General features: G+C 42.3%; 1 protein-coding gene across 1 annotated transcript in view; it reads right to left on the bottom strand.

Annotated features, from left to right (window-relative positions):
* Nucleotides 1–15,999, bottom strand: part of RIMKLB (ribosomal modification protein rimK like family member B) — a 153,449-nt gene that overhangs the window by 87,133 nt on the left and 50,317 nt on the right. The gene's annotated exons all lie outside the window — the stretch shown is intronic.

Here is a 15,999-nt window from a genome sequence, read left to right as displayed (position 1 = left end):
GTTGGGGAAGAGAGGGCCAGCTGACCACAAAGCACAAGCCTAGGGCAGCACATTGACAAGTCCTTGAACAGGCAGAGGGACATTCCTCTAGGAACTCAACTGCCTCGATATATTGCTAAGGGCAATAGGCAATCTTAACCCACCCCCCAGGATCCTGTAAGTCTACATTAGTGGATAGAAATTCCTTTAGAAATTCCCTTTTTCTCTACTCCCAAGATACACGTTGGCAATCATCCTCCAAGCATATGACCTATGGGTATACATCTGAAGGGTCTCATGACTAAGGTTTTATTAGATAGTAATGAGGGACCTTTTCCCAACAATAGGTAGCCCCCTCAAGGTCCTGGAAACCTGGCTTCCAAAATTCCTTATAGAGTACGCTATCTCCAAAACTGTCCCAACTTGAAAGAATATAGTCAGCCATTCCTTATAAGCCCGGGGCAGCCACTCTCCCTGCCAATAGGTACTGCCCTGTGCATTAATAAAACCACCATTTTGCACCAAAGACGTCAAGAATTCTTTCTTGGTCGTCAGCTCTGGACCTTACCTATATTCCAAAACTTCATCACTGCTGCAGAGCTGACAGATAGAAATCTCTACCTAATATCATACTTAATGGTGAGATATTAGACAATTTCACACTATGATCATGAACAAGGCAAGGATGTATCATCTCATCACTACTCTTCAACAGCATAATGGAAGTCTAGCTAATGCAATAAGAATAGCAAAGATGAGGTGTACAGATTGAGAATGAAGAAATAAAATTGTCTATTTACAGATGACTTGATAATCTATATAGAAAATCTTAAGGAGTTGACCAAAATATAAATAAATAAATAAATAAAAATAAAAAAACCTTCCTGAAACTAGCAAAGTTACAGAATATAGAGTTATACAAAATACATTTTTCCAAATGCAAGCAAAGAACAAGTGGAATTTGACATTAAAAAATACCATTTATGGGGCACCTGGGTGGCCCAGTTGTTTGGGTGTCCAACTCCTGGTTTTGGCTCAGGTCATGTCTATCAGGTCATGGGATGGAGCCCTGTGTTGGGCTCTGCATTCAGTGTGGAGTGGCTTGAGATTCTCTTTTTCCCTCTGCCCCTCCCCCTGCTTTTGAGCTCTCAAATAAATAAATTAAAAAGTCCTTTAAAAAAAAGTACATTAACACCTGAAAGGAAAAGCTTCTGTCTCTTCTCTATTCACAACACCTTTGACACCAAATAGGGTTGTTTAACTCATTGATCAATTCTCAAACTCCAGCTGTGCATCCTACAAGTCAACACTATCTACCTGAAGTTAATCTCAGATCTCACAAGTTAGGGGCTCAGTCCCACAGACTGCTCCCATCTATCAATTGTACATCCTGCTTTTCTTCTAACAGCTATAAATCAGGAATCCATCCTTGAGTTCAATAATTTGCTAGAATAGCTCACAGAACTCAAGAAAGTGCTTTACCTATTATCACCCATTTATTATAAAGGCTACAGCTTAGGAGCAGCTAAATGGTAGGGATGCATAGGGAACGGTATGAGGGATGAGTGTAGAGCTACCATGTCATCTCAGGCCACACCACCCTCTCAGCACTTGAATGTGTTCACAGAAGCTCTTCAAATCCAGTTGGTTAGGGTTTTTTAATGTTTTTTTTTTTTTTAATGGAAGTTTCATTACATGGGGGTTGTAGATTCAATCATTGTCCATTAGCAGTTACTGCATCCCAGGAGGTAGGACTCAAAAGTTCCAGCCCTTTAATTATTTGGTTTGTTCCCCTGGCAACCAGCACCCATTCCGAGGCTATCCTAGAGTCCCCAACCACCAGTCATCTCATTAACATCCAAAAAGACACGTATCAATTCCAAGAGTTTTAGGAAGTGTTTGTGGGTAAGCTAAGACTCAATATATATACCTTACATTGTCACAGCACCCAACAAAATATAATACTTATGAATAAATCTGAGAAAATGTACTATAAAGCCACGGTAATCAAGACAGTGTAACATTGGCAAAAGAATAGACAAATGCATCAAAGGGACAGAATAGAAAGCTCAGAAACAGACCCACATAGATATAGTCAGCTGATCTTTGGCAAAGGAGCAAAGGCAATACAATGGATCAAAGGCAGTCTTCAACAAATCATGCAGGAACAACCCAATGGCCATGTGCCACCACCACCACCCCCCCCCCCCGCCAAAAACAATCCATGAACCTAGATATAGAGCTCACAGCCTTCTCAAAAGGAATCATAGATCTAAAACACAAAACTGCAAAACCCCTGAAAGATAGCAGAACTGCGAAGGACCCTGGAAGATAGCAGATGACCATGGGTATGTAGATGACTTTTCAGATATGACATCAAAGTCATGATCCATGAAAGAAATAGTAAGCTGGCCCTCATTAAAAATCTGATCTTCTGCTCAGCACAAGGCAATGTCAAGAGAATAAGACAAGCCACAGAGGAAAGAAAATATTTGCAAAACACATCTGATATAGAACTGTTATCCAAAGTCTTTAAGCCATGGGACTCCTGGGTGTCTCAGCAGTTGAGCGCCTGCCTTTGGCTCAGGTCGTGATCCTGGAGTCCCAAGATCGAGTCCCACATTGGGTTCCCTGCATGGAGCCTGCTGCCTATGTCTCTGCCTCTCTCTCTCTCTCTGTGTCTCTCATGAATAAATAAATAAAATCTTAAAAATACACACACACACACACACACACAAAGTCTTTAAGCCCTAAAATTCAACAATAAGAAAACGGACCTGATTTAAAAATTAGGAAAAAAAAAAAACCTAAAAAAAAAAAAAAAACAGGGGAGGGGGTTTCTGGGTTGCTCAGGCAGTTAACATGTGCCTGGTACTGGGATAGAGCTCTACATCAGGCTTCCTGTTCAGCAAGGAGTCTGCTTCTCTCTCTTTCCCTCTGGCCCTCTCTATAGTTCATGCTGTCTCCCTCCCAAATAAAAAATAATAATAATAAATAAAAAGGCAAAAGACCCACCTATACACCTCACCAGTAAAGACGTAGATGCTAAATAGCCATATGAAAAATACTCTGGAAGGACGCCTGGGTGGCTCAGGCTCAGCGGTTGAGCCTGTGCCTTTGACTCAGGTCATGATCCTGGGATCCAGGATCCAGTCCCACATTAGGCTCCCTGCAGGGAGCCTGCTTCTCCCTCTGCCTGTGTCTCTGCCTCTCTCTATGTGTCTCTCATGAATAAATAAATCTAAACAAAAACACACTCCGGAGGTATCATATGTCATGAGAGAATTGTGAACTGAAGACAATGAGCTATCACTACATGGCTGTTAGAATGGCTGAAATCCAAAACATTGATAACATGAACGAATGGCAAGGATGCAGAAGAACAGGAATTCTCAATCATTGCCGGAGGAAATGCAAAATGATACTGCCACTTTGAAGAGACAGTTTGGTTGTTCCTTGTAAAAGCAAACATACTCTTAACATAGGATCTATTAATTCTGCTCCTTGATATACACCCAAAGGAAAAACTTACGTCTGCACAAAAACCTGCACACAGATGCTTAGAGCAGCTTTATTCATAATTGCCCAAACTTGGGAGAGACTAAGACGTCCTTCAGTAAGTAGGTGAGCAGATAATGACATCATTTTATCCAGACAATGGAATACTATTCAGCACTAAAAAGAAATGAGCTATCGAGCCATTGAAAAGCATGGAAGAATCTTAAATGCATATTACTAAGTGAAAGAAGCCAATCTGGAAAGGCTACATAGTATAAAATATTCCAACTTAAAAAAAAAATTCCAACTATATATATTCCAGAAAAAAAGGCAAAACTATGGGGCAGTAGAGTCACTTGTCAGAGCTTAGAGGGGAGGGTGGGATAAATAGAGCATTTGGGGGGCACCTGGCTGGCTGAGTTGGAGGAGCATGCAGCTGCTGATCTTAAGGTCTTGAGTTCACACCGCATAAAGCTTGTATGTTGGGCATAAAGCCTACTTTTTTTTTTTTTAAAGAGCATTTTTAGGGTAGTGAATCGGTATAACATTCTAATGATGGAACAGGTCATGATACATTGTCATAGCCTACAGAACTTACAACGGCAAAAAAGGTAAACTCTGGGCTTTGGGTGATAATGATGCATAGGTGTAGATTCATCAGCTCTAACAAATGCACCACTCTGATAGTGGGTGAAGATGTGGGTGTGGAGAGCAAAGGTTATATAGGAATTTTCTCTACTTTTCACTTCATTTTTGTTGTGAACATAACACTGCTCAAGTCTGTTAAAGACAAAAAGAAAAACAGGGGGCTTGGGATGGAGCATGCTTTCCCAGCCACCAGAGGATTACTTGGGTGGAATTAGCTGGGTTCTTGGTAATGTGGTCTTCAAACATGTCAGTCATTTAGGAGACTATCTTACTTGAACCCAATAACCAACCATCCCACTATCCTTTTAACTAAGCTGTAGGCTAAATGAGACTTGAACTCATGACCTTAGAGATCAAGAGTTGCATGTTCTACCCACTGAGCTAGCCAGGTGCCCTCTGAAACTAGCCATTGTGCCGCCATCTGAAACTGTCTTTGCTACTGATGAAAATGGGTCAAGTCACTTGTTTCTTCATATGTCAAGGAATAAAGACAGTTCAGAAACACTTCTCTTTTGCACTAAATTATTGATTCTTTGAATGTAGGAACTGTGACTGATTCATTTTTTTTAAAAAGTAATTTCTATACCCATCATGGGGCTTGAACTCACAAAGAGTCCTACACTATAAGAACTGAGCCAACCAGGTGCTGCTGATTCATCTTTTTGTAGTTACCAGTACGCAGTGAAGTGGCTGGCATGAAGAAACCGATCAGAATATAAATGAAGTGCGATTCTGAGTCATTAGAAATTTTCCATCTCATTAGGCATAGCTCCAGAGTCGTGCTACATAAATATCAATAGACAGTTGAAGTATGGGATGCAAGAAAAGGCAGCAAAACTGCCTAGGTGACCTAAAGCAGTTATTTGCTGCCCTCTTGTGACCAGTTCTAGGAAATACATCCTATCCCCTTCGCACTCAACACTTCTTTCCGATGCGCAGACTGAGTCTCCACACTTAGTTTCGGGCACACACCATCTATCCGCACTGAGCCACCCATTGTGGTGGAGATGCTCTGGATAACAATTCAAAGGAATTATTACCCAAGCTGAATTAAAAAGGATGATTAAAAATTAGCCAGCTGAACAAAAAGATTGTGGGAAAGTGAGGATTATGGTGGAGGTGTGGCAAATAGAACATAGCATGTACAGTGGCTAAGAAGCAAAAGAGAGGTTGCAGCTTTTCAGAAGTGCAAGTAATTCAGTAGAGGTGAAAAGCAAGGTGCAAATGTCCTAGATATAGATAGACTGGGTGGGTTGGAGCACTGGTGATGAGAGATAAAAGTATTATAAATAGCCATGTATGCATACTAAGAATTCCATCCATACCCTAAGGATAAGGAACCTTTAAGGGCTTGAAGCCAGCAGGTGACTTAATCTGACCATTGCTAGAAATAGTACTCCTGATGCTTTGTGTTGTAAGGGTGGAGAAACGCTGAAACTGAGAGTAATAGCTGGGCTGAACTCAAGTGGTGATGGGAATAATAGAATGGATGGATGTGAAAGATAAAGGATATAACATCAATAGAATTCTGATGACAAAAGGTGTGTGGGAAAGGACTCAGGTGGAGAGAAAAAGAAATGGGGGGATCCTGAGCATGACTCACCATATTTCAATTCAGTAGCTGGGCAGTTAGTAGCAGCACAGTCCTAAGGGAGGTTTGGGGGGGAGGGCGGGGGGGATGACACCGTGCAGGGAAGAAGGTGATGCCACCTAAGACACTAAGACATCATAATTTAGCTTACTCAACATTTGTTCAAACCTCCTTCTAAGGTACCTTTCTGCATTATAGGGTGGGAAACTACAAACTATAAACCCGAGACTCTACTACAGCTGGAGTTGGGATGTTAGTTAAGTCCCAGCAACCATTTGCACTAGTAGAAGACTTGAAGTCAAAACCACAGTAAGTGAGGAGAAAGGCAGGAAGTGAGGGTCCATTTTGCTAGTGTGGATCGTGGCAGAGCCAGGGTAGTTCTAGAGCTTGAGTGGTGATGTCTCAGTCTGGAAGGGAGCCTTCTGATGGTAGGAGGGGCAATGGAGTCTCTTGGTTGTCACTCCTGAAAGCTCAGCCAGAGTCTGCTCTTAGGCTTGCTTCCTTGCTCAGGTCAACTCTAGACTGACTCAGGGTGCCTGTGGGACATATCCCAAACAGAGATATGTGTGGGACATTCAGAGGTAGAGAAACAGATGTAAATTAGACTGAGGTGTGGATCTGGGAGTATAAGCCTACAAACATGAGAGTGAACATGACTAATGAGGGACAGAATGTACTGAGAGATGTTGGTGTGAGTACCTTGACAATGACCAGCATGTTAAGCATGAACAGAAGAAAAAAAAAACTGTAAAGAAGACAGAATGGAGCAGAGAGGGAAAGAGGGATGAGGCGTCAGAGATGCCATGCACGGGAAGAGAATACGTCAACAAGGAGAATTGGTCAACAGTGCCCAATGCTGCGGAAAACAAGAAAATGAGAGTACAGTTCATCTATAATACTGAGCATCAAAGAGGCCCTTGTAGGACAGCTGTGCTTAGCATTGGCAAGAGCAGTGAATGAGGTTTCCAGGAAAGAGCAAAATACAAATGTTGTCTATTTGGCACTTACCTAGGCTGTTGAAAAGATTCACTTTAACCTCAGAGGCACTGTGGTAGATTAAAGATTGCTGCACATTTTTTGACTCTCCTCCCATCAGGAGGGAGTCTGGTGCTCCTCCCCTAAAACTGGGACTGACCATGGAGATTTCTTTTGACCAATAGGACGTGGGAGAGAGATGCTGGGTAATGAAGTCTGAGTCTTAACAGAGCTCCACTTCTTCCTTTGGTTCTTGGAATGCTCCATCTCAACCCATGGCTACACTGTCAAAACCCAAATGAGTTAACACTAATGGAAGAGAACCATTGCCAGCAACCCCGTCATGGATTCCTGTGGGCAGCTAGGGCCAGCTAGCTGTTGGAGCGAGGCCACTTTGGATCCTGTAGACAACACCATGTAAAGCAGAATTTCCGCCTGATTGACACACAAAATCAAGGGAAAATCGGCAACCAGTATGCAGTGTTTCTAAGAGTGGCACTGTACTCCTGCCCATCACCATCTTTGGGTCAGCTCTAAATGTCTCCTTCACTCTTCTACCAGAAAAAATCATGGATAGCCTGACTGGCTCAGCTGTGGCTCTTGATCTCAGGGTCATGAGTTCAAGCCCCACACTAAGTGTGGTGTGGAGCCTACTTATGAAGAGTTCCAACTTTAATGACTTTCCAATCCATCATGCTGTTTCTAGAAATATATCCACCTTAAGTCACTAAAGAAGTCTATCTACAGGGGCAGCCCGGGTGGCTCAGCAGTTTAGAGCCATCTTCAGTCCAGGGCGTGATCCTGGAGACCCGGTATGGAATCTCACGTCGGGCTCCCTGCATGGAGCCTGCTTCTCCCTCTGCCTGTGTCTCTGCCTCTCTCTCTCCTCTCTGTGTTTCTCATGAATAAATAAAATCTTAAAAAAAAAAAAAAAGTTTATCTCCAAAGAAAGAATTTCTGTAGCCTTTCTTAAGAAATGTAAGCAATATAATGGCAAAATATTGTCTATTTTATTACCACTATATTTCAAATGTCTATAACAGAATGGCTGGAGTATTGGAAGTTCTCCATGCTTGTTGAATAAACATTTTATTTATTAATTAAATATTTTCTTACATAATCTCTACAACTAAAGTGGGGCTCAAACTTACAACCCCAACATCAAGAATCTCACACTTGGGGTCCCTCAATGGCTCAGTCAGTTAAATCATAACTGGGTTGGGCTCAGGTCATGATATCCGGGTCCTGAGGTTGAGCCCCATGTGAGTCTCAGGGCAGAGTCTGCTTAGGATTCTCTCTTTCCCTTTGTTCCTCCCTCACTCACTAGTGCTTGGGCTGTCTAAAATAAATGAATCTTGGGATTCCTGGGTGGCTCAGCAGTTGGGTGTCTGCCTTCGGCTCAGGGTATGATCCTGGGGTCCTGGGATCGAGTCCCACATCAGGCTCCTTGTGTGGAGCCTGCTTCTCCCTCTGCCTGTGTCTCTGCCTCTCTCTGTCTGTCATGAATAAATAAATAAAATCTTAAAAAAAAAAGAATCTTAAAAAAAAAAGTTGCACAAATCCACTCACTGAGCCACTCAGGCACAGTAAATAAGGATAAAATATTCACACTCATTTATGCAGGATGTCACTTCAATATATAATTTAAACTAAATGCCAGAGTAAATTCATTTTTACTGTGTCCTAATATTTATGGAAGTAGTAAATAAAAAACTTTACCCAAATCCTCACTAGCACATTTAAAAATTATTAAGTTCCTCTTTTAGGTTTTTTCTTCAGGCAAAATTATTTAAATTCCTTTAGCTCATTCTTACAAACCAGATTTTGTGATTGTTTAATGTTTTTTAAAAATACTTTAAGTAATCTCCACACTCAGTATGGGGCTCAAACTCACAACCCTGAGATCAAAAGTCACAAGCTCTACAGACTGAACCAGGCAGGTGCCTCAAATTGTTTTTTTTTTTTTTATGGTCTACATTTCAAGTAAATTATACTACTGAATTATGCCAATCATTCATATTGAATATTACAGGATAATTTTGTGGTTTCCCCATGAGTTCTATCTCTCACATCCTCTTTTCTCTTTCCTTTTTTTCTTCCTATCTGTGTCTTTCCTTTCTCCATTATCTGTTGTTTCCTTTTTTTTAAAAAAAAAAGATTTTATTTATTCATGAGAGGCACACAGAGAGAGAGGCAGAGACCCAGGCAGAGGGAGGAGAAGAAGACTCCATGCAAAAAGCCCTAAGTAGGACTTGATCCCGGGACTCCAGGATCATGCCCTGAGTCAAAGGCAGATACTCAACCACTGAGCCACCCAGGCATCCCCATCTTTCTCTTTTCTTTATGCTTTTTTTTTTTTTTTTAAGATTTTATTTATTTGTTCATGAGGGACACAGAGAGGGAGGCAGAAACACAGGCAGAGGGAGAAGCATGCTCCTCATAGGGAGCCCAGTGGAGGACTCGGTCCCAGAACTCCAGATCACACCCTGGGCTGAAAGCAGACACTCAACCACTGAGCCACCCAGGCATCCCTCTTTATGCTTTACTGTGAAGTAGCATAATCATAACTTTTTTTTTAAGATTTTATTTATTCATGAGAGACACAGAGAGAGACAGAGACGTAGGCAGAGGAGGGGAAGCAGGCTATTCTCAGGGAGCTCAATGCAGGACTCCATCCCAGGACCCAGGGCCACAACCTGAGCCAAAGGCATACGCTAAGCCACTGACTGAGCCACCTAGGCATCCCTGATCATATTTTTTTAAGACGGTGTCTAGCATATGGTCAATATTCCATAAACATTAGTCATCACCACTAACTAGAATATATTTATATATATATAAATAGCTAACACATAATAGCTAATTTAGTCTTTCATATATTGTATCAATATAATATTACATTATTATATAGCATATACAGTTAAAAATATGTTATTTATATAATAGATAAAATAGTTTGTAATGTAGTATAGGACATATTAGTTATCTATTTAGCAGCTTAAAGCAGCAAAAATTTAGTTTCCAAATTTCTGTTGATTAGGACTGCAAGTACAGCTTAGCCGGGTATCTCTGGCTCAGTCTCAGGCTATGGTCAAGACGTTGGCTGGAGCTGCAGTCTCCTCCAGGCCCAGTTGAGGGAAGATCTACTTCCAAGTTCATTCACATGGCTTTTTGCTGTCCTGAGGTTGCTGACTGTTGGCTAGAGACATGCCTTCTTTCACATGAACATTACTATAGAGTAGCTCACAGCCTGGCAGCTGGCTTTGTTCAGAGCAAACAGCAAGCAAAAATCAAAAGAGAGCACTAATTCTAGAAGCCAGTCTTTGTAATCTCATCTGGGAAGATACACACCATTCCCTTGCTGCATTCTATTTGCTAGTGGTCCCTAAATCGAGCCCATACTCAAGTGGTTAAAGAAAAGGAGGTGGTGATCATGCCTCCCCACTCCTGCAGGCTGCTTATAAATAGGTATCATACACATCTACAAATGTATTATGTTAGCTATTGTTAATAATTATATACAATTGAATTTTCCTGTTTTTCCTCCCATAGTTGCAAAGTCCAGACTTTCTGTTTTGTTTTCTAATGAGTAGACAGGGAAGATAGAAATTTCCTTTCCATTTATAAATTTCTAGTATTTGTCCTACTTTGTTTATAGCCAGTTTTATCAGCTAAATTTGTTATTGTTGTTGTGGGTTTTGGAAATCTTAATTGAATCCTGAAACTGGGACACCTGGGTGGCTCAGCGGTGGAACATCTGCCTTTGGCTTGGGGTGTGCTCTTGGAGTCCTGGGATGGAGTCCCACATCTGGCTCCCTGCATGGAGCCTTCTCCCTCTGCCTGTGTCTCTGCCTCTCTCCCTCTGTGTCTTTCATGAATAAATAAATCTTTAAAAAAAATAAAATAAAAATCCTGAAACTGGATGGAGCATTTTACATTTGCATGGCCAAGGGCGTGTGGGTATACAGTGCAAGACCACCAGTGCAATCAGATTTACGCAAACAAAATGGTAGGACGGAAGTCCTAATTACTGTAGATTTAGATTACATGTTTTACATGCACTGATTTTACAGCCTTGCTGCCAGAATTCCTTTGTTTCTGAACAATAACAAAATTATTGTTATTTTTTAAATAACTATTTCCTTTTGCTCTATTCATCTCAGGTCACTTCAATACACTGGATATTTGTTCCACTTAGGCTACACTCCTTGTGTATTCTCAAACTACTTTCTCCTCTAGAATTCTATCCTGTACTTCTTTGCAGTTGACTCAGGTTTTCAAAGTTTCTACTTGGAAATAGCAAGTTCCTATTTTAAGTCTTCATCTCAACTCACCTCGAATGACCAAATTTTGACTTTTTAGTGCTAATCTTAATATCAGCCAGAGATGAGTTAAGAGCTTGCCTCTGCAATGTCAGAACTCTGTCTAATCAGGAATGCAGACATGCAAATGAAAGAATGTAATAGAGTTGAATGATGAAGTTTTGGAATATAGGTGAGGTCCAGAGCCGACGACCAAGAAAGAATTCTTGAGACATCTTTGGTGCAGACTAGTGGTTTTATTAAAGCACAAGGATAGGACCCATGGACAGGAAGAGCTGCTGCCCAGGGCCTGAGAGGAGTGGCTGATTATATACCTGGGACTTGGGAGGGGTTTGAGGATAGCATACTCTCTAAGGGATTTTGGAAGCCAGGTTTCCAGGACCTTGAGGGCTACCTATTGTTGGGAAAAGGTCCCTCATTACCGTCTAATAAAACCTTAGTCATGAGACCCTTCAGATGTATACCCATAGGTCATATGCTTGAGGGATGATTACCAACATGTATCTTGGGAGTAGAGAAAAAGGGAACTTCTTTTTTTTTTTTTTAAGATTTTTTATTTATTTATTCATGAGACACACACACACACACACACACACACACACACAGAGAGAGAGAGAGAGAGGGAGAGAGAGGGGGGCAGAGACATAGTCAGAGGGAGAAGCAGGCTCCATGCAGGAAGCCTGATGTGGGACTCCATCCTGGGATCAGGCTCTGGGCTGAAGATGGCGCTAAACCGCTGAGCCACCCGGGCTGCCCGAAAAAGGGAATTTCTAAAGGAATTTTTATCCATTAATGTAGACTTACAGGATCCTGGGGGGAAGGCTAAGATTGCCTATTGCCCTTAGCAATGTATCGAGGCAGTTGAGTTCGTAGAGGAATGTCCCTCTGACTGTTCAAGGACTTGTCAATGTGCTGTCCTGGGCTCATGCCTTGTCCTCAGCTAGCCCTGTGTTTCCCCATCATTGAGGACATAATCATAAAAATAAATAAAAAGGTAGCTCAATCGAGAAAATGATACGCTCTTTATTTTTATTATTATTTTTTATAAAGATTTTATTTATTCATTCATGAGAAACACACAGAGAGAGGGAAGCAGAGACACAGGCAGAGGGAGAAGCAGGCCCCATGCAGGGAGCCCAATGTGGGACTGGATCCGGGGTCTCCAGGATCACACCCTGGGCCGAAGGTAGTGCTAAACCACTGAGCCACCCAGGCTGTTCCTGATAAGCTCTTTCGAAGCAGGGGGCACCTGGCTGGCTCAGTCAGTAGAGCATGGGACTGGATCTCAGGGTGGTGAGTTCAAGCTCCACATTGGGTGCAGAGCTTACTTTAAAAACCCAAACAATGGGCAGCCCTGGTGGCGCAGCGGTTTAGCGCCGCCTGCGGCCCGGGGCGTGGTCCTGGGGACCCTGGATCGAGTCCCACATCAGGCTCGCTGTATGATGCCTGCTTCTCCCTCTGCCTGTGTCTCTGCCTCTCTCTCTCTGTCTCTATGAATAAATAAATAAAATCTTTTTTAAAAAAAAAAAAAAAAAAAAAAAAACCCAAACAAAACTCTCCAGAAGCAGAGGATACTAGGACAGGTTTCTGGGAAGAGATAGCATAGCATCTAACCTGGGATTCGATGTATATATGAGCATTTATTTACTGGAATTGGAATTAGGTCAGAAAGGAACACACAGTGCAAAGCACAGAGGGATGGAGTGTGTTACAGCACGTCTGGGCGACTAAGAAATGGGCAGTTGTCTGATGACATATGTTTGCTAGCTTCTAACTCCTACACTGAGTCCATCTTTTAAGTTTGGCTATTACTAGTTTATTGCTTCATTCCTCTACACACACAGGCTTTCTGTGTTTTCTCCTTCCCCACCTCGTATAATCCTCCCCCCTTCTTGCCTTCCTTTTATGGTTTTTTTTTTTTTTTTTTTTTTTTTGCATTTAGGCCCTGGATTTAATTTAGCTAGATTGGACTGTAGTAATAACGTTTCTGTACATTTGCCCAGAGGCCTTCAGCTAATGGGTGTATTCTTTACAGGCCAATAAACAGATGAATAGAGCCAGCTTGCTGAGCTCTCTTGTCTGCCTCCCTTCTGTTTCTTTGCACTTTAACCAACTTCCATTGACTGGAGACCCTTTTGGAAAAGGAAAAAATTCCTAGGTAATTCAAACATTACCTTGCCTGCTTTAAATGGCTTCTGCACCTGCCAGATGGTTCCAGACAGTTCCATGGGGGACTTTCCTGTTGCTGGAGAATGTTCTCTCTACCTACAGGAGATCAGTCTATGTTTTTTTTTTGTTTGTTTGTTTCTTTTTAAAAGATTTTATTTATTTATTCATGAAACACACACACACACACAGACACACACACACAGAGGGGGAGGGGGCAGAGACACAGGCTCCATGCAGGGAGCCTGACTCAGGACTCAATCCCAGGTCTCCAAGATCACGTCCCAGGCTGAAGGTGGTGCTAAACTGCTGAGCCACCTAGGCTTCCCGGATCAGTCTATGTTGAGGGGAGCATAGACTGCTGCTGCCCTGGGAGTTCTTCCCCAGGATCAGTGAGAACTGAAAATTATACTCTCACAGCTCTGGATGGTGGCTGTTCATTTCTTTTCTTTTCTTTCCTTTCCTTTTCTTTTCTTTTCTTTCTTTTCTTCTTTTCTTTCTTTTCTTTTCTCTCTCTCTCTCTTTCTTTCTTTCTTTCTTTCTTCTTGTTTTAAAAGTTTTTTTTTATTTGAAAGAGAGTGTGTGCACATGAGCAAGGGGAGCAGCAGAGAGAGAGGGAGAAGCAAGCTCCCTGCCAAGCAGAGAGCCCGAGGCAGGGCTCAGTCTCAGGACCCCAGGACTACGACCTGAGCCCAAGGCAGTTGCCCAACTGACTAGCCACCTTGGCACCTCATGGTTGCTCATTTTTTGACTATTTGTGCTGATCGTGACTCCACATACTCCAGTGATAAACTGATGGCGTCATAGAACAGGTGCTGACCAAATCACCTTGAGAAAAGTTAATCTGAGGTTCTCCAAACCTGGGCATCCAAGCCTGAACTCTGAAAACAAATGGGGGAACAATGCCAGGATAAAGGGGCCACCATAGCTGCAAGGGAGAAACACTAATCAGACTACCTCAAAACACACTACATTCTTGAATGACTATAAGCCCAGCAGGAATAGATGAAGTTTTTGCTTTCCCCAGTGCTTGCCGGTTTCCTCTCCTTTCCTTCTAAGCCCCTGGTCCCTCCCTGCCTTCTCCCTCTGCCTTACTCTGAACATTCTGTTCCATTTTCACTGCCCCAGCTTCAGACTCCCTCCTGCGACCCCAGGAGAGCACCCCCTCCTACTGCCTGGGGAGGCTTTCCTATGCTATGGTCTCGAGCTGGGCCAGCACGTTGAGGTCATTGCTCTCGCTGCCAAATGATTGGCCTGAGTTCAGTTTGTCCATCTGTCTGAGCTTCATGGAAAACATGATTGTTGCTCTAAGCTCTCTATTATATGTCCTGCCTTAGCTCTGAATTGCATCTGGCTTTTTGTTGTTGTTTCTTTCCCTACCCCCACCTCCCTGCCTTTTCTTTCCCTGACTCTCACCAGATTAGAATCACATCTGTTTTCCAGCCTCTACATTCTCACTGCAGAACAGATGGGCGAAGAGCAAGTTCTCGTCCAGGCAGATGAGGAGGAGCTGGGTTTGGTACTCAGATTTGTTCTAGAGACTGATCAGCACCCATGTATCTCAGAGATGGAACATGTATCACTCCTTTGGAGGAGCCAAAGGTGCTATTTCCTTATTTCTGATTATGTCCATTGTTCTCCCTTCCTCCCAACTAACCAGCTTCCTTCCTTCCTTCCTTCTTTCTTTCCTTCTTTCTTTCCTTCCTTCCTTCCTTCCTTCCTTCCTTCCTTCCTTCCTCTCCCTCCCTCCCTCCTTCCTTTCTCTAACTCTTTTTCCTTGTCTAGTCTGTATTCTATATTAACAAGATCTGCTCTCTCTACCTATACTCTCCTCAGGGAGATACACGATGCAGACTCAGGGAGCTAAGAGACAACTTGAAACAATACACTTTTAAATGCACACATGATCACTGATTCCTTAGATTGGACTTTCTGTAATTCTAATTTATTCCTTCCAAAGTGGAGGTATTTTTACCAGTCCAGCCACTATGTTTCTGTGAATAAGAGCAAATACAAAGTCTTTAAAACTTCTGGATCAGAGAACCTGTTATCTACATATTCCATGATATGAAGAAAAGTACTGTTGGAAAATAAGGCAAGTGGAATGAACTTGGCACCCAATGTTCTTTGGGCTTCCAATGGCATTTTATCCTCAAGATGCCAGCAACCAAGATTCTGAGCATAAACTTAAAGCCAAAAGACAAAAAGAAGGCTAACGTGTCTTCTCATAGAGCTCCTCCACATTTCAAAAGGATTCAAAGGGTACTGTATTTTTCAGCTTTTCCTAACCCTAACAACAGCCAACCCTCCCCTTGGACAAAACTCAGGTGGTATCTGTGTGTGTTTGAAAATGGAATGAATAGAATTCCCTGAGAGGGGGAAAAAAACACATTCTTGAGTGTGTGGGTCAAGAAGGATGCAGAAAGAAGAAAAGAAAGAAAGAAAGAAAGAAAGAAAGAAAGAAAGAAAGAAAGAAAGAAAGAAAGAAATGTTAGAGTTGAAGAAATGAATGTCGAAAAATAAAGTGAGAAAAAAAAAAAGAAAAGAAAAAGAAAGTGAGAAAGGAGGAGGTTGCAAACATGGAAGATGGCCAAAGAAGGGCCAGGCTGTCCAAGCATGAAATGGAACTATTTAGGTAAGAAGGAACCCACAGCAGAGGTAGGCCAGGGGCTGGGTTGCAAGAGTTTGGAAAAGAGGCTCATGGAAGAAAGGCATTTGTGAGTGGGAGCCAGGCCTCCTAGGGAGCAGCAGTATCACTCACTGGTGTGGTCATAACCTTTGGAATGAGGGTGTGAGTGAGTGCAAATCCCCAGCCCCCTT

The sequence above is a fragment of the Nyctereutes procyonoides genome, unplaced genomic scaffold (assembly GCF_905146905.1).
Source record: "Nyctereutes procyonoides isolate TBG_1078 unplaced genomic scaffold, NYPRO_anot_genome, whole genome shotgun sequence".
NCBI classification, from domain to species: domain Eukaryota; kingdom Metazoa; phylum Chordata; class Mammalia; order Carnivora; family Canidae; genus Nyctereutes; species Nyctereutes procyonoides.
Note: the sequence above shows the minus strand (reverse complement) of the source record. Positions and strands in the feature narration are given on the sequence as shown.